Source organism: Schistocerca serialis, chromosome 6 (assembly GCF_023864345.2).
Source record: "Schistocerca serialis cubense isolate TAMUIC-IGC-003099 chromosome 6, iqSchSeri2.2, whole genome shotgun sequence".
NCBI lineage: Eukaryota > Metazoa > Arthropoda > Insecta > Orthoptera > Acrididae > Schistocerca > Schistocerca serialis.
In genome coordinates this window covers 426,805,262-426,828,835 of record NC_064643.1, presented here as the reverse complement: position 1 = coordinate 426,828,835, position 23,574 = coordinate 426,805,262, and the positions used below count along the sequence as shown (strand labels likewise).

Below are 23,574 nucleotides of genomic sequence, written 5' to 3'. Positions count from 1 at the left end.
GCGATCCTTGCGTGAATGCAACGGGATAAAGCCCAAGTAACCTGTACAATTGGACATAACCTCTGACGTGCACTTCACAGTGGTTTGTGAAGTGTAAATATAGATGCAGAAAAAGGTAATATTGGAAGAAGTCAAGAGAGCCCATACCGGGGCAATCGGGGGCCGCGCTCCATCCCCCTCTCTGCCTCTCATGGAAAGAAAAAATATAGCGCAACCAGATGACTCAAAAGTCTGCATTACACAGGTTTCTAAGAGTGTTGTAACTGGAACATCTTTGTTGCTACTTACAAGTCCTAGTCGCCAACCGTCTACCAAAACATTAAAATTAATTCGTATCCCCCATAGTTCCCATCCTCCCTCCTCTCCTACAAATTATCATATGGGATCTCTTGGAAGGGATGTTGAAGTGTTTCACTTTAATAGAGAAGAAATAAATCAACCGCCTCAAACCCAATCTGCCTAATAGTTCTGTCTACACTCCGGATCTAAATGCTACAAAATCATATCTGTAATGGTTTCAAATAGCTGTTTCATAATCGTAAGGAATTGCTGATTTCGTATTGATCATAGTATAGGTAAAATAGCTAATTGCTAGCTTAATCCGTATATTACCGTCCGTTATGTACTCTAGTAATTTTATGAAGCTTTTCAGATGCACAGAGCGTATAGGTACACACTGTGCGTAGGTACTGCATTTCGTCTAATGTGTAGTAAAGTATACGAAGTTGTTAAATATGGTAAAATTTTAAGACAGTTTGAATTAGATCTTGAAGAAGTGCTGATTTACTGTTGTCTTGCTATGGAAGCTTCTTTCTTTGCACTTAATCGTTTAATCGTAAAGATTTTTACACCGGTCATACAAGTTGTGGGGGGGGGGGGGGGGGGTGGAAGGGGGGGGGGGAGACGTGATATCAAGCAAATGGGAAAAATTGGGTTACATTTTTTCTTATAAGTCACAGAACTTCGGTATCAGAAAGAAAGCCGACAATAACGTGCAATACCAAGGCTCTTGGGTTCAGTGGCGAAAACATGGAAAAATCTCCTGACCTTCTGGAAAATGTATTACTCTTGTAGTTTAAAAGTAGAATACGTTTTCTCGGGTTTAATGCCTTCTTCTAATTTTGTTAAGTGATACTTCGACTAATTTTTTTCAGGAGGTCCGATTGTGGCAACTCTCTTTCAGCGTGGCAATTTGCAACGATTTTGAAAAAACAAAAAAAACATAATAACTTTTTTAACAGTAAAATGCAAATGGCGCAAACATTACAAAATAAATATTCCATGCATATTAAAATCTTAATTTTTTCTATTTCCTATTTTTATAATTAAAACATAATGTGGGCCGGTTATGGTAACTTTTCGCTATTATAACTTTTTAAATAGCCTCGTAATGGATTGAATGCGATGTAGTTACGTTCTGTAGATATTTATTACAAATAATTTTAATGTAAATGTGTATCAAAAACAGCTCATGCGTAGAACATTAATTGTATTTTCCTCATCTTTATTTATTATTCTTGTTGCTCTATACTTAATTTCTATGTTATAGCATGAGAACCAAAGTAAGTATAGGTGTACCCACTGCGTTGACCACGGAGTCACCTGTCGGTAAGTGCTGAAACGAAGTGAACCTTTTGCCCCGGAGTTAGGTCCACCATCGTCCGCCTGATGTCGCCACGCGTATGGATGGGCGTGACTTTCTTACGTAACCAGCAGGGAAACGCGTGCTTTCAGACGGTGAGCATGTGGATAACGAGCTGGCGGCTACCGGCTTGGCTGCCTCTGCGGCGCCGGAGAGGACAGTGCGCAACGAGTGAGTAATTAGCGACTGCTTCATTTCAGGCACGGCTCTGCATTCGCATTTGAGGTGCTCGCTAACTCAAAATTCCCCAGTTGTAACGCTAAGGCCGTTTATATCATGTTGCTTCTTCAGATGGCATACTAGGGAATATGGTTTACGGTTATGCTCAATTAACTTCTTCATCAGCTTTCTACGTCAGTATGGGGAGAGAGGGTGAAAACGGAGTAGTAATTCGGAAGACGGAGGAAACTGATGATACAGCGTCGAATAAAAGGTCGATATCAGAATTTTCGAAATTTTGATTTTGGCTTCGCGTCGGTTTGATGTTCACTCGAAGTCCACGCTGTTTCTTTCAAAGAGACTGCGTCTTATTCTGTCAGCCACTGTCTCTGCATGCAGGGACTCCAGAGTGTACCAGAACACCACACACAAACCTTCAGACGTAGTTGTATGGACCAAAACAAGAAAAAAAAACCAGTAAATGTGGGCTCTAAAGTGCATACCTTAAGAACTATGAGCGTTCGTTCATCTTCGCTGCTGTGAAGCACATCTGCTGAACGAGTGCTCTTGGCTATTGAGGTCTGCATTTTAGAGAATGTTTACTGCATATTTTTTTCTTTTGTTGTTTCCTACCAACCCCTCCCAAAATGAAGAAAAGTTCTTGCGTAGATACGCATTTGGAGCACATGTTTACGAGACATGTTTTCTTGATTTGTTTCGCACTACTACCTAAAAAAGTTTGTCAGTGTTATTCTGGTTCTACCTTTATAAGAATTTCAATATAAATCGGTCTCTTAACTGTAGTCTTCCTTTCTTTTCTGGTCATCAGTCTGGTTTGATGCGGCCCGCCACAAACCTATCGCCGGTGCTAACCTCTTCATCTCACAGTAGCACTTGCAACCTATATCGTAACTATCATCTACCATCCTGTCCCTTCTCCTTATCAGTACCGGAGAATATAAAAAACATGTAAATTGTAAACGTGCAGAATTGATGAATTTGCGTCCTAGAACTCTTCTACATGAGGCATGCATCATATCTAGGTGGAGGAACTAAGCTGGACGTCTATAATAAGGCGCTCACATCATCCTTTGACCCCATGGACGGTGAGAAACTGCGGCCCTTTTGTGGAACCGTACCTTCTTCTGAGAAGGATGACAATATCTCATTCATTGCATTGCGTTTTATGTATAAGACCATAAGGCTTTATTTATGCTTTTCCTCACGAAGGTCCTATCTCGCAGTTTGGAACCATTTTTCAAAACACATCGCATATTTTTCGTTCTTTCAGCATGGCAATAAATGACCTTCAGTATATGACACGAAATAGTATGAAATTACTTCCGAATTGGAATTTTCACCTCCGGTTTGTGGACTGCTGAGCCCACTCTGGAGAATCGGTGACGACTGTAGTTTCACGGAAAATCAGCTCCTTCCTTGGTGGTGTCCATTTTGCTGAAGGAATTAAATTTATTTTATTAGCAATAATTATTTCAGATCAGCATAGGATGAGTCCATATTACCAGACTGAGTAATTGCATGGTAACTGACTACCAATTCCTTTGTTTAACATCTTTAGTGCCTATACATTTAGAAAAGTTGCATGACATGAATACTCTCATACGAACTGTACGTCGACAAGGTGCAATCTGGCTGAATCTAAATCCATGATCTAGAGACCTAAGGTCTATTGTTATAGAGATAATTTAATTTTCCATTCATACCTTTGTAGATTAAGACCGGTCATTCATCTCATCCTGAGCTGCTGTGGCTTAGGGCACACTGAGCACTTCTACAAAACATAAATGATATACTAATATAACGATCCACAGCTGTTTTTCTCTGTTGCAGCTATCTGTAATGATTTATACTGGTATTACAAGCACGGGTTACACTCTGAGAGCGGGTGGTTACCGAAACTCATCATAACATTCAGTCAAAAAATAGTCCCAAGGACGCTCACTAAGCACACACAGCTCTTCGAGAATCGTTGGAGTCAGCTCTTGTGCGTGAATATGCCTTTTGTAGACATCTCCGTCGTGTTAAACAGAGGACAGAGGTTACGTGGCTTAGTGTAACAGACACATAGGGTCACGATGTCAATGAACACCTGGTTTCGGCTCTTAAACAGTATGAGAACGGTAGTACCGTACGTTGTCTTCTTTAGCATTAGGGTGTAGGGATGTGCCAAGCATCAATAAAAATGCCAACTGGGTCCGAAATCCCTGGGCTAGCAGGACAGAGCGGATGGAGTTTTATTCGTGGAAAGGGGCCAAAATAAGTTACTGTCAGTTGCACTCAACATATAAACTTTATTTCTTAAAATAATCACACAAGCAAGAATCAAAAACTCTCAACGTTTTAACGAAAGACCTCCTTTGATTTAATTTAGATCGGCTGAAGACCACATCGAAAATCCAAGGCACAAGGCCCAAACAAGGAATAGAGGTACAGGAATTCTTCTGGAGGTTTCACTCCTTTAGAAAATTTTTTTTATCTTCAATATAAATAGGCTGAAAGGCTTAGCTTAAATTATTCCCATAGAACTAGGCTGAATGCCTCACATTAATCAAGAACAGTGTTATGGCAAAAGGCCGAGACAAATAATTTCAAGCTTTAATCTAAGTAGGCTGAAAACTTGGCTGAAGGCCGCATATACGCAAAACAATTTAATGGCTTAAGGGCTAGAATGAAGAGCTTCCAATTTGAAAAAGGCTGAAGGCCTTATCTTTGAAAAATTTCGTGTAAAACTCTGCTGAAGGCCTCATACTAAAGATTAACAACCTTATGACTTAAGGGCGAGACAAGGATTTTGACTTTTTAATTAAAGAGAGATTAAAAAGTCGGCAGAGGTCACACACCGTGCAGAAACGAATTTTATGGCTTAAGGCCTAAAGAGAAGAGCTTCTAAATTTCGAGGCCTGTTCAGAAAGTAAGCTCCGATTGATTGCCAAATTGAAACCACAGTGAATATCAGAAATGTTATACTTGTAACAATTAGCTACACCTTTCAGCTACTTCTCTACGTAGTCGCCGTTCTGACTTAGACTTTTGTCATAGCGTTGTACCAACTTTTCAATAGCCTCATCATAGAAGGCAGCCGCCAGTGCTTTCCGCCAATTCTCCACGCTGGCCTACACCTCGTTGTCTGTGTCAAAATGTTGTCTTCAAAGACAGCGGTTCATGTGACCAGAGATGAAACTCAGGGGGAGACAATTGCGGACTGTATTGTGGGTAATCTCACATTTCCATTTGAAAACGATGCAGGAGCATCCTCATTGCCCCTGCAGAATGCGGCTGAGAATTGTCTTGAAGAAGAAACAGCACGACAGTTATGTAATGTTAGCTGCATAGCTTCAGGCGAAATTTCTCACCAGGCCCTCGTACTTGGCGGCAGACACTATTTTCAAGACATCTTTACGCACTCTCTGCGAGCTCAGAAATGAGAAGAGCGACGTGATGCTAACTGGGGTTATACTAGAGACACTACCCAACACATCTGTGCAAAGGTTTATCGGATTTTCATAGTCGTTTCCATTTCGCGACCGATCGGAGCTTACTTTCTGAACGCCCCTCGTAAAATAGGCTAAAGGCTTTATCCTAAAATGCTTCACATAAAACTCTGCTGAAGGCCACCTACGAAGCGCAAACAATCTCACGGGTTAAAGCCCAGACAAAGAAATTTCCAATTTTTAATTTAAGCTGGAAAATTCGGCTGAAGGCCACATACAAACTAGAAAATATTTCTTACAGCCTAAGGCCTAGACAAAATTTTTCAACTTTTGACTTCAAAGGCTGAAAACTCGGCTGAAGGTCATATACCAAACACGAAACAACATTTTTCCGACTTAAGCCTAAGAAGAAAAGCCTTGCAATTTTAATAAGCTAAAACTAGGTTGAAGGCCACACAGAGTATTTATGACTAAAAAGAAAATCACTATGTAAAACACAAGGAGCGGCGCTCAGGAGGTTCCAAGGATCGGCCGTGTAAGGTAACACTAACGCACATTTAGGTGACACAGGATGCCAGACCAACCTCTTAATCGGAAGGCAACCCAACCGAAAGCTAGCCAACGAACCAACCAACAAGATCAGTTCTGCTCCACCCGACCAGCAAAACGACAAGATGCCAGTAGCAGAACGTTCTTGTTACTGGTGTCCAATCCTGCCAAGTCAGAATAAACACCCAAAACTAACAATAACACCTCACCTGTCGAACTACACGCCCTGCTGGACCGCATCAACACAACGAGGAAAATACACTACCGAAAACTACATCAACGACCAGGGCAGGTCACCCAAACGTCAACGGCCACAAGGCAGAAGATACCGCTGGTACACTTTATTAATGGAGGAATGAATGAAAGTAAGTTAAACACGACACAGGAAGATGGCTGCAATTCTAGCCGACTTCAATGCACACACGTTGTTGCTCGCGGGAATCTCCCAGAAAGTGACAATCAAGATCAGAAGAAGAGATGTTATGGCAATTGAGGCTTGATACTTGGTTAAGTGAGCATTCAACCTTAGTGTCCAGGATCAGTGGCCGACAAACTTCGTAACCCTCGCAAGAAGCACCTCACAACTCCAACCACGCGTGCATGCCGTCAGCGGCTCCAGCCTGATCACGCGCCACGGAGACTTCCTTGCTGCTCTGCCCCAACCGACCAACTGCCACACACACCACAGCCAGAAAAATATCCGCCACACCAAAGAAGGTACAGCAGTACTAATATCGATGCACGCTGCTGCTGCCACTCACGGAGAGAAGATAGCAATGTTTTTGCGGTAACCAATGAAGACATACGACACCACTGGATTGCAACCAATGATAAACAAACAAGGCATGACGCGAGCCAGTCACGGCTCAGGGTCCTATAAACACAAACTAGTAAAAAAGCAAAACAGCTTTTTGTTAACATAATTTTAATTTCAGTGGTGTAACGAAGACTGCACAAATGGTATGCGCCCAGTTTCGATTTACTATCTCGCATTTAATGCTCTGTTAACAATGGGGATCTCGCAATAGCCTAGTAACCCTTAATTTTAGAGCAAACTTTCCTTTTGATTACTCCTCTAGTACCAAAAAGGGACAGATTAATGGGGACGAAATAGGGAAGGTCATTTTGGAATATCAAATGAACCCGAAGACTGGTCTGAACACTCAAGTGCTGCACTAGACATGATCCTAATGAAGGTGCTATGCCAATGCCGTCTTCCGAGTTTTGAACTAGTTTAGCCAGCGTGGAAAAGGGGGACATGCAGTTTACCATAAGCTCTGGAAAACAGACTTACTTTGTATTAATCACAAGAGTACATCATTTACAGTTCTTAAGGAAGCATTAGCTACTAGAAAAAATTTCTAGCACTGTTTCGGGATCGAAACCTAGATCTTAAAAATACGGTAATGGTACATGGTTATCGATTTCCAGTGTACGAATATTCTGTTGTTTCAGAATCAGACACTAGATGAGTTTGCCCTGGTTTCAGTTCACTTTTAGAATTATAAGCTGTAATTGGACGCCATGGGCACCAGTACGGCAGCATGACGGTATGGGTATTCCTTACCTTTATAGTCCCAGAAAGACAACGTTGTCTTAGTAGGTAGTAGACAACCAGGAAGACCAACAGTTGTGATATCTATTTGTCTCAGACGTCATGTATCTTTTCAGCCCTACACTAATCCGTTGTCCATGTGAAACGTGTTGTGAGCATTATTTTATCTACAGATATTTATGCGTGATGATGTGAACGGTTTTCTCTCATAGCATTTCTACTTTACTACTTCATTATTACTAAAATTTCTCATAACACTCTATTGCTACCACTGCTACTTTTACTGTCGTTACGTTGTTGTGCTGAAATAATTGAACATGTTTGTGTAATCTGTGCCGTTGATGCCACTTAAAACTTAATTACGAATATGAGAATATTGAGTAGGTCTAACTGAATAAGAGAAATTTATAGTATTTCTAATAACATAATTTTGGAGACAGATCTGCCAAATGGAAAACTGAGTCAAACAATGTTTATCATAAAGCAGGCCCAAACCCCAAAATTAAGGAAAATTAGCGCTCATGCATAACCAATACAATGTGCCTTTTTATTTTTAACCAACCTTCTATTATCAATGAATTGCATGTTTTAATTTATTTTAGTTGCTTGCTTATAAAAGACAGTTTATAGTAGGACTGATTCAGCATTTAAATAAGGTATCGAGTTTCCATTACTGAAGCAATTTTTCTTTTCTTGACGTTTCAATCTCAATCTGTTGTGCAGTTGTATGCCAAATTTATTTTGCTCCTAATGTTTTCTATTAGGCAATAATGAGCGGAGTGTAGTAACTTCTTATAAAAAACACTACTGTAAGTTGAAGCTGTTCACATATAATATGACAAAAAGGCACAAATTGAATAGCCTTCCAGAAGAAGTGACAGTTTTAGCCTCCGAAAATTAAAATTACGCAGTGTGTGATAAATGTGAAAGAGAGACTCGTTGGCTATTAGTTTATACAGATGTAACTATCGAAGACGAGGACAGACATTTCATACTGAATTTCATTTCACTCTACGGTACTGCTTTCTTTTTGCCTAATAGCAATAACCCTAAAAATAGAGAAGACAGTAATATTAGAAATTATCTTCAAATTAATTAAAATTACAATCATTTTGCAGGAACGAAATTATTTCTGAAGCACCAGCGAATCCAGACTAAACGAGTTTAGCATGCTACAGCAATATGGAATTTCTGAAGGTTAATGTGCAAAATGCTAGAAAATCTTTGTCACCATATTAATCGTTAGGAAGCACTTATGTAAGTATTATTAATGTTTAAGAATGCCTGTTCCTTGTCATATCAATTATAACTTTTCAATAACTGTACACTGCATATCAAAGTGCACTTAGACGATTGTAAGATGTGAACAGTGAGAGTTTTTGAAAACCTGTTGCATACACAAATGTACATGAATTCATATAACAGACTAAGATAATAAATCTGTCATTGTTTCGATTCCACAATGAGTAGAAGATACTGAGATGATTTTTTGAGCTAATTAAATGGTAAATAAGATTATGATCTATTTTCTTTATTGGTGTGGGTTTATTTACTACATTTCGCAAATACCGCTGTTCCAATACAGTGAGGAATGACAACAGCGTAATTTAAATGTATTACGTCTTAGTAGAAATTTTCAGATGAGTAATTATTTAATAACGAATGTTGATTCGTGATTATAGAAATGCGTCAGCACAGTCACGGCAAAAGTTGAAATATTTTTATAGTGAGTAATTATGCAGTATTATATATTTGATGGCAGACATAAATTGACGTTGCCTTAGCTGAATTACTTAGTTCATGAGTATTATTCTTTCCTGTTCTTGTATATGTTTTTTATCAGAAATGTCATCTTTATAGGAATTTTGTCGTAGACGAGAATATAACTAGAGATTCTGTGACACCACACGTACGAAATTTCTCATCTGAAAGTATAAATGGAGAATGAAGCACATGAACTGTCAGTCTTTGGGTAAATACAGTGTTACATCAGATTATTCAGTATATATATATATATATATATATATATATATATATATATATATATAGTGTGTGTGTGTGTATGTCTGTGTATTTTTGTACATGATTGGACTTACTATAAAATATAGGTTTGCTGTACAGCTCTGTGGTTTAAAACCAAGAAATTCCGAAAATGTATTAGGATTTTCCATATAAATTGTGGACATCAATCCAAGCAGTTATTCTCCCTCACTTCATGGAGGTGGACACATCATGCAGTAAATAAAATTCAGATTGTGTCATAGTGTTCTTCAGTATAGTGATAGAAAGTGCAGGAGGATTAATCCTCAATCCTTAGCCATAGGAAATCCATCCTCTAAAACTGTGGTAGCATTAGGTATAACCCACATTATGGCAAGGATGTAATTATTTAGAGTAGTTATTCGTAATAAATGACATGTGCACATTACATCATGGATAAACCTATCAGTATGAAATGATTAAATGTTCCTTTCCATATGTGGAACAACTCATCCATCTGAGGGGCTTCTGATATATCTAAGGACCTGTTAAAAGTTCACTCACTGTGCATGCAGAGTAGGTCCGTAATTCTAGATAAGGTACTGTATGTACAACTGCTGTTTGCCTAATGTTCGGAATGGGAAGCATCCCTTGTTAGACTGTGGCTGTAACTGATATAGTAAATTATGAAGACTTTTTTAATGTGTTGCTAACATATTCGGTGGTCACAGATTGTCGACGTCTCCAGGAAGACAGGGAATTCTAAATATTGACAGATCTCAAGCCGTTAGCGTCTGTCTTTAAACAGCACCCAGAGAACCAATACCTAGGCAGCTGCGTTATTTGGAATTTTTCAGTCACGTCACCACAGATATTCTATATCTTTCTCAAGGAGGCAACATTCCAGCCGATAGATGTTCCAGAGTTGCAGATATTTAAAAAATATTTGTGTTTAAGTGAATTAAAGTGGATCAGAATTGATCGGGAAACAGGCACACCTTAAAGTCTCAGTATTGAATTTAATGTACACAACAGATTTACTTAGTTTAAAATTAGTCAGAGCAGAAATGAGTTGCAACAGAGCTAGCCATAATTAGGTGAGAGTGCAATGCATTGCAGTGTAGGACATGGTTAATTGACGTGGTGAAGCGGAGCCAGCTGGGCGCGGTATAGCAACAGCTGACACTGCAACACACTAGCGGAAGGACCGAAGCCTTTCCTCACTTGCTACCATGGAAGTGTTTAGAGTACGTGCCTTAAGCTCTGTACGAACATAGTCTGGAGGTTATAAGTACGCAGCCGTTCATGTACTAATATATTCCCCTCTCCGTAGCAAAGCCTACATCAAGGGCCTGTGACATGTGGAGCGACATCCCAGAATGCAGTACGGGATCGACTACTCATCCAGGGGACAGGAATATGTCATAAGAGAGCCACCATAGGAGCAGAGGGCCGCCAGCTCACTGGAGGTAGGTCCATCATCAGCTGCGTCACAGTGCTGCCATCACAGTCACATCTGGAAACATCACTGAAGCGGCATTTAAGTGCTGCCATGCATCAGCAGTGTCAGATATCTATTGTCTTCAACGAGAGGCAACTGGATGCCTTCACCAACATGTTCCTGATATATTATTGCTGAGGGCCAGAATAAAGAAATGAATTGAATAAATCTTCTGTAGTACTGACATCTCATTTCACTCTCTGCAGGTGACAATCCAAGGGTCATTTGACACTGAATGCCACTGTCAGTGATGTCTCCGGCTACAGCTGTGATGGCAGTGTGGTGCCACAGCTGACGAGGGCTATGAACTTCCTTCAGCAAGGAGGCGGCTCCTTTGTGACTCAGGGCAGGCGGCCCTGTCGCTTGATCGAACAGTGGACCCCATACTGCGTTACGGGATGTCATTCCAGGTGTCATGACTTCTTCGTGGTATTGAGATGAAAATCATTTAATATACAAAGGGCTGAGTACTTACACAATGAAGACTATGTGCATTCACACTCTCACCTACCTGTGGCAGGTTCTGTTGCAACTCACATCCACTCTGTCATATTTTCTAACCAAATACAGCCGATATGCTACAGGTCCATGCATGAAGTAAGGTGACTGCTCACACTAGTGGATTGATGCTACTACTATACTATGTGTAGCGTTAACTTTAGAGTCCACAGTGGTGGAGGATTACAGTCCTTTGTTTATTATTTGCATGTCATTCATGAATTTTGTATTTTCAAAAAATTTCCCTATTTCGCACTTGAGGACAGTTTGCATGGGTCACATTGTGCTTGTAACAGTTCGTTATATCAGTATGTTGAACTTACAAGGTACAAAAACCACTGATATAGGTCACGGAAAAAGCGACTTGATAAAATTATTTCTCATAATGTGGTGAGACGTCTATGCTACATTTTCATATTATAGTTTTATGTATGGAAAAATCAAATCTGTTTTCAGTATGATTTTGGCTATCATTATGACTGTCAAACAAGCCCATTCAGTAACTACTGAATTTTAATGACAGGAAGGACACTGTGAATTACAAATTATTACAGTATATAATTCACATGTATTGCTTGGTAATGCAAATCGAAACATTAGGAAACTGCAGAGAAACGTTACGGAAGTAAATCTTCTCTGTTTACAGAGCTTCTCAGAATATAGTTTTGGAAATTACTATTGCAGTTTCCTTTGTCCTACATTTTTAAGCCATGTTCCTTGCATGTTGCGTTCACCATGATTGATAACTTACTGCAAACAGATTACTGGTTGCAATTTTCCACAAAATTGCCTTGAAATTTTTCAAAGTAAAATGTGACCTGTTTCTTTAATTACATTATGATGGTAATTTTAACGTAATTAGACATTTCTTCATTGCAGGCACTTGAAATTTCTTCCGATTTCGGTTATCCCTCCTTCTTTCAATTTGATTCCCACATTATATTTGAACACGCCTCAGTCTTCCTGTTGATCTTGTTTTGTATAATATCCTACTGATAAAATGCAATGACTTACTCTATATACTGCAAACATATAAGTAACAAATTATTTCAGCAAATAGTTGAAGAGCAATAGTAGAGACTCTGCCTATTACCTACAAAAATTAGAGTCTTAGTTTCATAAATTGTTATTTCAGTAGAGATATTGAAAGCTGTTTCTTGTAAGTATCTTGTTAACAGCAGCATAACTTGAAAAGTTTATGTACTAAAAATCAGTAAAACCAAAGTTTAGGTAAAAACATTAATAAACGCAGAAAACTGGTTATAAGGACAAAACTGAATTTTCAAATTCTTCGTAGATTTAAGAATTTGGTACAATTTTCCCAATGTAATGCTTTTTAAAACAGTAAAAGTACTAGATGGATTTTAAGCTAAGCCTGGAGAATCTTAATCTCTTACCTTCCTTTTCTTAGATTCAACATGTCTTCAGCTACGAGCTCTTTTGCTGTTAATTATTATCAGAATCCCACCTCAGTGAGACAAGGCGTTTCCGCTGCCTTGTTGCCAGGAGGATCTAAATGTTTGATGCATAACTACGTGAAATTTAATTTAATCTGGCTTTACCTGCATATGGATTCAACTTCTTGCTCTTAGGTAACCAATTCACATGGTAAGTTATATCTCTACATAAACATTTCACTTTATTACTTTTGGAGATCCTACATCATACGTTATGACATATATTGTCTGCTGCACTATTTGCATATTTCAACTTTACTACTGGATGTAATCTGTACAAATAAGATCACTATAATCAGTTATCCTTCCATGCAACTGATCGTCATGGATATTAATCAAACTGAATTGTGATATGAGAAGGGCTTTATGCAGATCCTTTCATGCTACCGATATTTTATGTATGAAATGTTGTTTTATCTTGACATCTTTTGGCACAGTCGGATGTTTCGTGAAGCTATATAATGTCTCGAACGCATGGAGCGTAACATGAACCATCTTTCAAAGCGCTGCTTAGATAGAAAGCACAAATCTGCAAGGCATGAAAGTCAAAGAAGGTTCGAATGCATCTAGTGACAAAGGCTGAACATCGGTAAACTACAGGCTTAGATTGACAGTCAGGTTTCGGCAAATGAATGTATAATGGCTACCTGGAAAACAAAATAAAACACGGGATTTGGCTTTCTCCTGTGAGACGTATCACAAAAACGAATCCCATGTGATGCTTGAAACTTAAGCGTCCCGTGACTACTCTACCCACTGATCCATTAACGGGGACTTTGAGACAAATCGCTTGATACGGGCAAATCTTCAGGTCCAGATTGTATACCGATTAGGTTCCTTTCAGATTACGCTGATACAATAGCTCCCTACTTAGCAATCATATACAACCGCTCGCTCACCGATAGATCTGTACCTACAGATTGAAAAATTGCGCAGGTCGCACCAGTGTTTAAGACGGGTAGTAGGAGTAATCCATTGAACTACAGACCTATATTATTGACGTCGGTTTGCAGTAGGGTTTTGGAGCATATACTGTATTAAAACATTATGAATCACCTCGAAGGGAACGATCTATTGATACGTAATCACCATGGTTTCAGAAAACATCGTTCTTGTGCAACGCAGCTAGCACTTTATTCGCACGAAGTAATGGCCGCTATCGACAGGGGATCTCAGGTTGATTCCGTGTTTCTGGATTTCCAGAAAGCTTTTGAACCGTTCCTCAAAAGCGACTTCTAATCAAGCTGCGCGCTATGGGGTATCGCCGCAGTTGTGCGACTGGGTTCGTGATTTCCTGTCAGGAAGGTCGCAGTTCGTAGTAATAGACGGCAAATCATCGGGTAAAATTTAAGTGATATCAGGAGTTCCCCAGGGAAGCGTCCTGGGACCTCTGCTGTTCCTGATCTATATAAATGACTTGGGTGACAATCTGAGCAGTTCTCTTAGGTTGTTCGCAGATGATGCTGGAATTTACCGTCTAGTAAGGTCATCCGAAGACCAGTATCAGTTGCAAAGCGATTTAGAAAAGATTGCTGTAAGGTATGGCAGGTGGCAGGTTGATGCTAAATAACGAAAAGTGTGGGGTGATCCATATGAGTTCCAAAAGAAATCCGTTGGAATTCGATTACTCGATAAATAGTACAATTCTCAATGCTGCCAATTCAACTAAGTACCTGGGTGTTAAATTTACGCAGTTGGAAGGACCACATAGATAATATTGTGGGGAAGGCGAGCCAAAGGTTGCGTTTCATTGGCAGGACACTTAGAAGATGCAACAAGTCCACGAAAGAGACAGGTTACACTTAACTCGTTCGTCCCCTGTTAGAATATTGCTGCGCGGTGTGGGATCCTTACCAGGTGGGATTGACGGAGGACATCGAAAGGATGCAAAAAAGGGAGCTCGTGTTGTATTATCACGTAATAGGGGAGAGAGTGTGCCAGATATGATACGCGAGTTGGGATGGAAGTCATTAAAGCAAAGACATTTTTCGTCGCGGCGTGATCTATTTACGAAATTTCAGTCACCAACTTTCTCTTCCGAATGCGAAAATATTTTGTTGAGCCCAACCTACATAGGTAGGAATGATCATCAAAATAAAATAAGAGAAATCAGAGCTCGAACAGAAAGATTTAGGTGTTCGTTTTTCCCGCGTGCTGTTCGGGAGTGGAATAGTAGAGCGATAGTATGATTGCGTTTCGATGAACCTTCTGCCAAGCACTTAAATGTGAATTGCAGAATAATCATGTAGATGTAGATGTAGATGTTGTTTGCGGGATGGCTTTGGTTGGTTTGACTCATCACAAATTTGTCAGCAACGGCTCTTTGGAATAAGAGTAGGCGGTCATTCCTTTCTTCGAACCGTCGCTATAGTGTGGTCTTGACTGAGACAAAGATAACAGCGAATTCTCCAGCTTAGGATCGTCAGGTGCTCTGGTACGTTCTTTAATTCTTACAGTCTTGTGGCCAACTACGCTATGTTGGCTAAAACTGCAGAGTCTTCACGATACGTGTGGTCTTGTGTTACGAATGACCTTGATTGGAGTTAACGCTGAGAGTGGCTGCGGCATGAGTTAATGTGCCTTAATGAACAAATGTGTTAGTGAATGGCGTGTCCTTAGGTATTTATTATGAGCAGTGAGTGCACAGTTGAATTCTTCCCCTAAATATTCCTTTCAGCATAGTACATCTCCTTCCGACAGTTTCTTCCTGTTCACGCGGATTATCCAATGTTGGTAAACGTCTGCGAGAAAAGTGCGTAAGGCTTTTGGGAGGAAACTTTGACATACGCATTTATATACTCACCCCAGGATTTCAGAGTTTGGCTGTCTTTATTGCAATCTATGAATGCCACATTATGAATTTCAGAAGATTCAACTGGAATGGGTCGCAGTTATCTGAAGTCTAAGTAGTCTATTTCGACCTGGCTTTGCGGTTGCAGAAGCAGTCACTGGTATGCCATTGGCCACCTGTTTTGGCTCACTCACGAGATTTTATCTTAGGAATACGTGTTTATTACCAGTAGCCATGGAAGTATTCTATCGACACAGCTTTCAAATTGTTCCCCAAATATGGGCCATGTCTTAATTTCTCAAGAGAATGGTTCGAGTTTAGGAGACGGCAGATTAACTGACGCAGCGATATGAATGTCTTTCGCCTTGACGAGATACTCGTCGGTGTTGCACTCCTCGTCCGAGAGATAATTGTGTACAGCTTCGTCAAGCTTTGAGAGAAATGATAACTTTTCTTCCTAGCTTTCCCTGCGGTATTTAATGTAATGTACTGGTGTTTCATCTGACAACTCCACAACCACGGATACTAGACGCGTGACGCGACTTCTGGGACGAGATAGTAATCTTCTAAAACCTTGAAACCCTTAAAGAGGTATACTTGTTCTTAGCTTCCAAACAATACGCTATGCGCGCTGTCAAAACATTTCAACTGTTTGACCTTAGCAAAGATTGACTACGTGAAGCAAATTGATATGTCGAGGGATGCCAGAGGCTACCGTGTGCGAAAATTGACGACAAATTTTACATTAAACACGCACAACGATATGACTTTTTCGGCTGGATAATGCACTTGCTAAAGCTTAAATAACGGCAACAGCAGGTTCAGAAGATCGTGATTATTTTCCCCTCAACCGCAAGTGCAGTGGGCAGTGTCAGTCCTAATCTACAGCGCGCAGTTGCATCATACCTTTTCAATGTTGTAGCACCTCCGTCTTCCGTCAGTGACAAGAAGGGGGGATTGTATCGTCCAATAACAGCCCGCGAGTTCCCAGTTCCCGTTTTTCGGCACCAGAAAATGTCACCGCCGAGTTCAGAAAACAAAGAAGTACAAGTCATCACTTAACTGAATATTTATTTACATAACAACTATAACAACAAGACAGTCAATGATATTATATAAATATAGCTACAAAGATGATGTGCTGAAGAAAAAGGTGTACAGCGTTTCTGATCTTTCATATAGATGACACAGATCTGTTACATTCTCGAAACGTAGATCGGTTAACATTTATCGCAAAGTCACTGCTGTAGTTCGACGGACATGTAAGTCGATGGAATGGAGAAACTGTTGCAGTAAATATGTTTTCATACGTTTCTTAGGTTACAGACCTCATGGCGTTCAATTTCTCGAAATTTCTTCTGTTTACATTCATTTAACTGTTATCAGTATACCGTGACAATCAATTTACCAAAGTGCCAGTTTAGACAACAGAGCTTCTCCCATCGCTGCCACTGGAATTACCTTTATCAATACTTAAGCTTTGGTTGTAACTTAACCCAAAGAATGAACAGTCATCATGGTATCACAGTGGCACATGGTGGTTGAATTGTCTTCCTGGTTAACAGCATCAGAAGCAATTTTATTGCATCATTACAGTCACAAACCTGCGCGGGGAAAGAATCCAACAGACTGTTATTTATAGCCCAACATAAACATTTTATTTCATCTCCGTACTGTCGCAGCTTGGCGAGAGGCAACGAACAGGCAAGAACTGGCAGAATCCTGCTTTACAGTTGTGCTGGAGATTTCATTGGCCCTCTCCTTGCATACATCTAGCTCTCTTTGGGACTGACCCTGCATTAGGTTCGCTACGGCGTGTACTACGTTCGCTCCGCAGGACCATGGGCACCGGTATCTCCAGATCACTGCAGCCACCAATTTTATCACCGGACGCTAAAGAATAGTCTGTAGTAAAACAAATGAATCTCGTAGCTGACAGTTATCACGAATTAGAGTAAAGTAAAACATAGAAACAAAATGGTTCAAATGGATCTGAGCACTATGGGACTTAACTTCTGAGGTCATCAGACCCCTAGAACTACTTAAACCTAACTAACCTAAGGACATCACACACATCCATACCCGAGACAGGATTCGAATCTGCGACCGTAGCGGTCGAGCGGTTCCAGACTGTAGCGCCTAGAACCGCTCGGCCACCCTGGCCGGCTAGAAATAAAAGTGTAAGCCATTTTTGTCCACAGTTGCTAGGGTAATCTATCATGACAGGACAGAATGTGTCTTATCTGCAAGGTAAGATATTTTGAGAGTGACATTTATTTCTGAACAGTGTAACGCTAGTAATGATAATAAATATAATAAAACAATAATTAAAAAGTCAAAAATTTAATTTTATTACTGGTGTTAACCTTTTTTTGCAAATGATGGAAAGTTAACCATGCTAAATTTGGCAGTTACACTATGCAACAAGAAATTTAATGTTTGCATAATTTTCGCTGTTCCTGAAATTCGATTTATGCTGATTTCAAATCTGTCACTATTTTCTTTCTATCAGATAAAGTTCTCTTCTCAAGTCAAATAAACCCACTTTACATTTAAACCTAAGTTCCATATAGAAAAATTTTACTATAGGTAAGGACTTTCATTGTAGTTAGATTAAATTGGAGGTCACACTTCTCACCCCAATCTCGTTGTTATGCAGGAAGTTTTGGTTCATTTTTGACATGATGTATTTGTGTGAGGTTAAATTTTTGCTGTTAAATTTCGTTTTGCAGTATGTTAGAATTGAGTTCGCACAAGTATTTGAATAGCCCAACTGTATTTTGTCGTGCATATAGTAGCTACGAAATTGCTAAGAAAAGACAAGCCACTACCAGATTCGTGTAAAATGTGTACTAATAATACTTTGGTGTAAGACTTAGTGACCAAATCAAAAGCTGGACACTGCGCAGGTTAAGACGTACAGCGTCTGTCGAAGGACTCTGACTGTGAAGAAATGACAAGAGGAAACCAACGACTTTTTCGGTTACCCTGGTTCGGAGAAAGCCGCAAAATCTTGTATATAGTTATTATTTTCGTATGGTTAACATTAAAGGTAAAAAGGAAATAAATATAAAGAATATAAAATATTCGAACGTTTCTTCAGCCTTACGACCTGCTACACTTAATGAAGAAAGAAACAAATCTTTCTCTGATCTAATTCCACATATCACTTTTCAAGATTTATAACGGAGAACAGCTTAGCAATGACTGTGACGATTATAAGATTCTACATCAGAATTATCGCAGCAAAACTATCTAAAGTGTTCAATCTTGAATTTAATCTGACAAAAGAAGCCACCAATTTGCCTGGGTTAGGGGTGAAAGCAAGCCATCTTCTACTACCCGGAATATCATTTTCATTTTCTTGGTACCGGAACAGAAAAAAGGAACTTACGTAATTCTTTAAGAAAAGAAGGCCGTATGGTTTCTGCTGCGATATTGAGGGTTTACTGAAACTCTTTGACGTCACTTACAACCCAAGTCAGAAGAGGTTGGCTATAGACTCGTGAAAACGTAGCCTAAAAAATGTTCTCTTCCATAGAATGTTATTGCAGTTGACGCGGCTTCAAAGTCGAGAAGATTTTATGCAATCATTACGCCACGATAGGCTCCGAGGATACAAGTACTTATCCATAACAGAAATTTGTTTGGCTTAGTACCTGTTGACTATTTGATACACCGTAAGAAGATGTATGAAAACTTCAAACATGTGCTAAATAACATTTTTAGACAGTATGTAGGGATTTCAAAGTATTTTGACAAGCTACATGGTCAACAATACGGCTGCTCAGTAATAGCCATGTTTCATTAAGTGTGAGTGGAATAGGAGAGCTAAATACAAGCATTGGAAGGTAACCAACTGGCCCAAAAGGAAAACTCTCCAACTGGGCTTACGAAATGTGATATTGTTAACTCCTCTTCACATCAAGCTGGGATTAATGAAACAGTTTACCAAAGTACTTCCAAATATGGTAATTGTTTCCTGCACTTTGTAACACTATTTCCAAAAGTATCTTTTGATAAAGTGAAAGGATGGATCGTTGAGGGGGTGGGGGGTGGGGGAGGAGAGTGGTGGCACGCAGAGCAGATTCGAAAGTAATTGAAGGATAATTTGTTTGAAAGTACAATGAATCCAGTGGGAAGAAAGCTTGGGTTTCTGTTAAGCAGTAATGGTCAATTACGTGGGCAACTACAAACATCCAAATTATAAAAACATGGTTAGAACAAGCCAGTCAATATAATGAAATTAGACTGTTACATGGCTGTGAAGCTTCTTTTTCTACACCGACATACTGATTGTTTCCCTGCAAACTTTGATGTTAGGAAGGAACAAGGAGAACATTCTACTGGGTCACTGATAAAGACACGTGGCACTAGTAGAGGGACACAATCAAGAAGATAAGTTTCGTCCCATTTATGAATGAACTTGGTACAGCGAAACCAGCAAAGGAAAATTAAATTGTTCTTTTGTAACCATTACCAGTGTTTTTAAGTGAACATATACCACTGTCTAAAGCAGTGTTTAACATGATTCTGTACAAGATTAAAAAATAAATAATTTATTTTCAGTTAAAGTTAAAGAAATGCCTGTTAGAGAAACAGTTTGATTTCACCTAAAATGTCAGATGTGATTGGAATAAATATCTGTCTTGGTACAGAAAATCCAAAACCAGATTTTAAATCAGAATGAATAATACTTCAAATATTACCTTGCGGTCATAAAACATCGTTCCTAACGTTTTAATATGCATCATAGCGCTATTTAGTTTCATTGCACTTAAAATGAGAGCGAAATATGTGACTTATGAATGGTTTTTCGTTTGATAATTATCGTGTCTTATTTCTGAGGCGGAAATGAAGAAACAACCAACGCTTTGCATGGACGAGAACAGAATACTGGCTAAAAAGAGTGCATCTGACTGGTGTACGAAATAGTCTCCCAGTAATGTGTCCTGAGTCAGCTCCGTCTTCCATCTCTTAGCCACCATGGTACGTTTTACTCAATATGAGGAGGTAGGTATACATAATTCTTTCTACAACTTTAAGTTTTAACAGTGTCATGTAGTGAATTAATCGACACTAGGTCATAAACAGAAGAAAATCTGTAAGTCACAAACTTAGGGTAAGTGTACTCATGTGCGCATTCCCAAAAAGAGTGCAGTCTATGTTCCTGACTGTTGGCCAAAGGGATTAGTTTTGCATTTCTGTAGTTGTGTTCAGAGTGGTAGTAGAAACACATCCTAGGTTTTGTGTGAACAAATTCCGTATTCACGAATTAAAAATAACTAAGAATCACTATCGAGAATTTTTTATATAATTATAGTATTCTATTGTAAAACTTGTTTGCAGATTACACAAGCAACAGTCTTTAATTTTTGAATGCATTCAGAAAGGTTGCCTTACAGTCTACCATACTGCATCCCAACTTTTGGAAAATTGATGTGTGCTGCAGTGTGTTGACTTTGCTTTCATATAATTCTCCTACTCTATTGTAAAACTTATTCACAGAATACATGAGCAACAGTCTTAAATTCTTGAATGCATTGTGAAAGGTTGGCTTTAGTCTACCATGCTGCATCCCCATATTTTACAAATGTGATTTGTGCTACTGTCTGTTGACTTAGCTTGGAATAATTGTTAACGCATACAAGAGCGCTCAAACAACGTGCTGCTCAATGAGGCCAAACAAAGAACGCAAAAGGAGAAAGCAAACGAAATTTTGGAGCTGCTCTTGGGACGAAGGTGCATACTTGAAGGATGTTTTCTTGGCGCTGTCCTGCTAAACGTCCAATATAAAAATAAATATGCTTGACCATTCCTAATATGGGCTGCGTTTTGTTTTAGGGCGGTGTACAAAAGTCACTCGGACATTAATTGAAATATTTCCATATATTTTCACCAGAATAGGAAATTTAACATTAACACTTGCAGTTACCTTTGGAAAACGAACTAGGAATACATGGATCCTAGATTCTACAGTAGATATAATAATTTTTATTCCAAACAAAATCGCGAATTTCGTAAGGCCAAATGGTAATGTTTTGATTGTGAAGGTTGTGTCACCAAAAAGAGGAGAAAGAGTCTCAGTTGTTTGAGTAATAAACCCTTTCCATTTTTTCAGAGAACCAACCATAATCTTTCCATGAATGAGGATGAAGCCTGAGCTCTTCAAAGATACTCACAGAACATCTCTCCCGATGGCCTCAGACAATGGTTTCACAAGCTATGATCCGTTCGTCTAAAGCGCTCCTCCGAAAATAGGAAACCAACTAAGAATTACCCAGTCCAATTGATACTGTATAATCATACACCACATTGCAGTTTTCAAACTGATCAGCATGAAACTTTGATATCCGCAGCACAACCCGCCAGTCCTAAACTTCAGCCCGTAGATCATGGTTTCTTTCAACCACTGAAAACTGCACACGCAGTTGAAGGTGAGGGGCCCAGTGGCCGATTGTAAGAGGACCATCGATGGTGATCCAGGTAGAAAATCTCCATGTGTGGGAAGTGAGAACACAGAACAACAGTGGTGAGTGCAGAAATCCTGAGTTTATCGAAGACTAAATAAACAATAGAGAGGACGCGACAAGCCTTCCTATTAGAGCTCCTGACATCCTTTTCAAGTAATTGATGTATTTTGGAGAGAAATACCAACAGATAATAGCAAATACCAGCTGGGACTAAGATAAAATCAACGTGGGGAGGCATCCTTTTCGAGAGCGAATACTACTACTTCTCCTAAAGAGACAGCAGATAGGTTACCAATTTTGTGTCCATGATATGAAGAGGAGTGTAAGGAGTAAATTTTCGAGGACTGGTTCCAGTTCGTTAAGTATGGGACGAACAATGGTCTTTATGAAAGGATAGTATTTAGTTCACTTGTAACGTTTCCTAAATGCGTAATTTTTGTGTTTGTTTTGCGTACTCTTAAACGCAGGTGAAATAAGAATGCGCATTACCCATCTTTTTGAATTTTTTCAGATGTTAAATTAAAGTGATACCTCTCTACAGCTGTTGCTTCTTGAACATGTAGGTATTGTGTTATTTAAAATGGACAGAAATTGATTTTATTTTCGTATGTATAATAACACGGTTATCTGAGGTTATTCATTAAATGTGCACGTGTAGGTATATTTCCTCTGTGTATTTACTTTAGTGTAGATATTTATTGTTTTGTTTCGTCTCGGATGCGAGTCTCGCCTTTTGGTTCTATCATTTTATGCAAAACTTGATACACAGTTAAGTTCAAGAATCAATATGGTCCACTTTTCTGTAGAAAGTGTATGGTGATTATTTCAAAAGTCTTCAGGGTGATGTGTAACGGTTTGGTGTTGCAAAAACTTAACTCTTGTTATTACAACACAAAAAAAACATGAAATTATCATAGTGCCACAATTGCATCCATTACCTAAACATTTATGCACTTTTAGCATGTACAAGTGGGTTACTTGAATAACAGTTGTGTAAATTAAATAGTCAAGTTTAGGTAATACAATGCAAAAGTATCTAAGAATTACTCCCTCTGAAACATTATATCATTGTTCGTGCAAGGCTGTGAACCTAGCCCCAGACACCGAGTATGGCGCAGTAGTAAAGCAATCTAACCTCAGGGTAAGATTTCAGAGATGAAGACGTTAAAACGTAGGCAAAATGTTACGAATTGCTTGGATGCTCGGAAGTAACAGAGCTGACTTTTGAATTAGAATATTGACTCCAAATCTTACACTTTTTTGTACAAAAGTACGTTCAAATTAGGCCTAACATGCTGAATTTGTGCAGTAATAAGGTGTTTGTCGTCTGTTGCCAGATAACCTGAATGTTTAGAGTTTGTGTGCAGAAAGCAATAACTTACCATGGGGAAGTCGTCTTTGCCAGCGTTAAACTGAAAACTGAATCAGTGATGCAGTATGTAAATTGCTGCATAGTTCTTACAGAATATATATATATATATATATATATATATATATATATATACTCTAGACATGTG

General features: G+C 39.2%; 1 long non-coding RNA gene across 5 annotated transcripts in view; it reads left to right on the top strand.

Annotated features, from left to right (window-relative positions):
- Nucleotides 1–1,721: 1,721 nt before the first annotated feature.
- LOC126483696 (uncharacterized) overlaps nt 1,722–23,574 on the top strand; it is a 114,365-nt gene continuing 92,512 nt past the window's right edge. For 2 of the 5 annotated variants that reach the window (XR_007587759.1, XR_007587762.1), the window contains exons 1-4: nt 1,722–1,813; nt 8,476–8,614; nt 12,748–12,944; nt 20,433–20,573. This is a non-coding gene — a long non-coding RNA (uncharacterized LOC126483696). Of the gene's footprint in view, nt 1,814–8,475; nt 8,615–9,217; nt 9,330–10,670; nt 10,807–12,747; nt 12,945–20,432; nt 20,598–23,574 lie in introns of all 5 variants that reach the window. The other 3 variants (XR_007587763.1, XR_007587761.1, XR_007587760.1) reach the window with 3 other exon arrangements.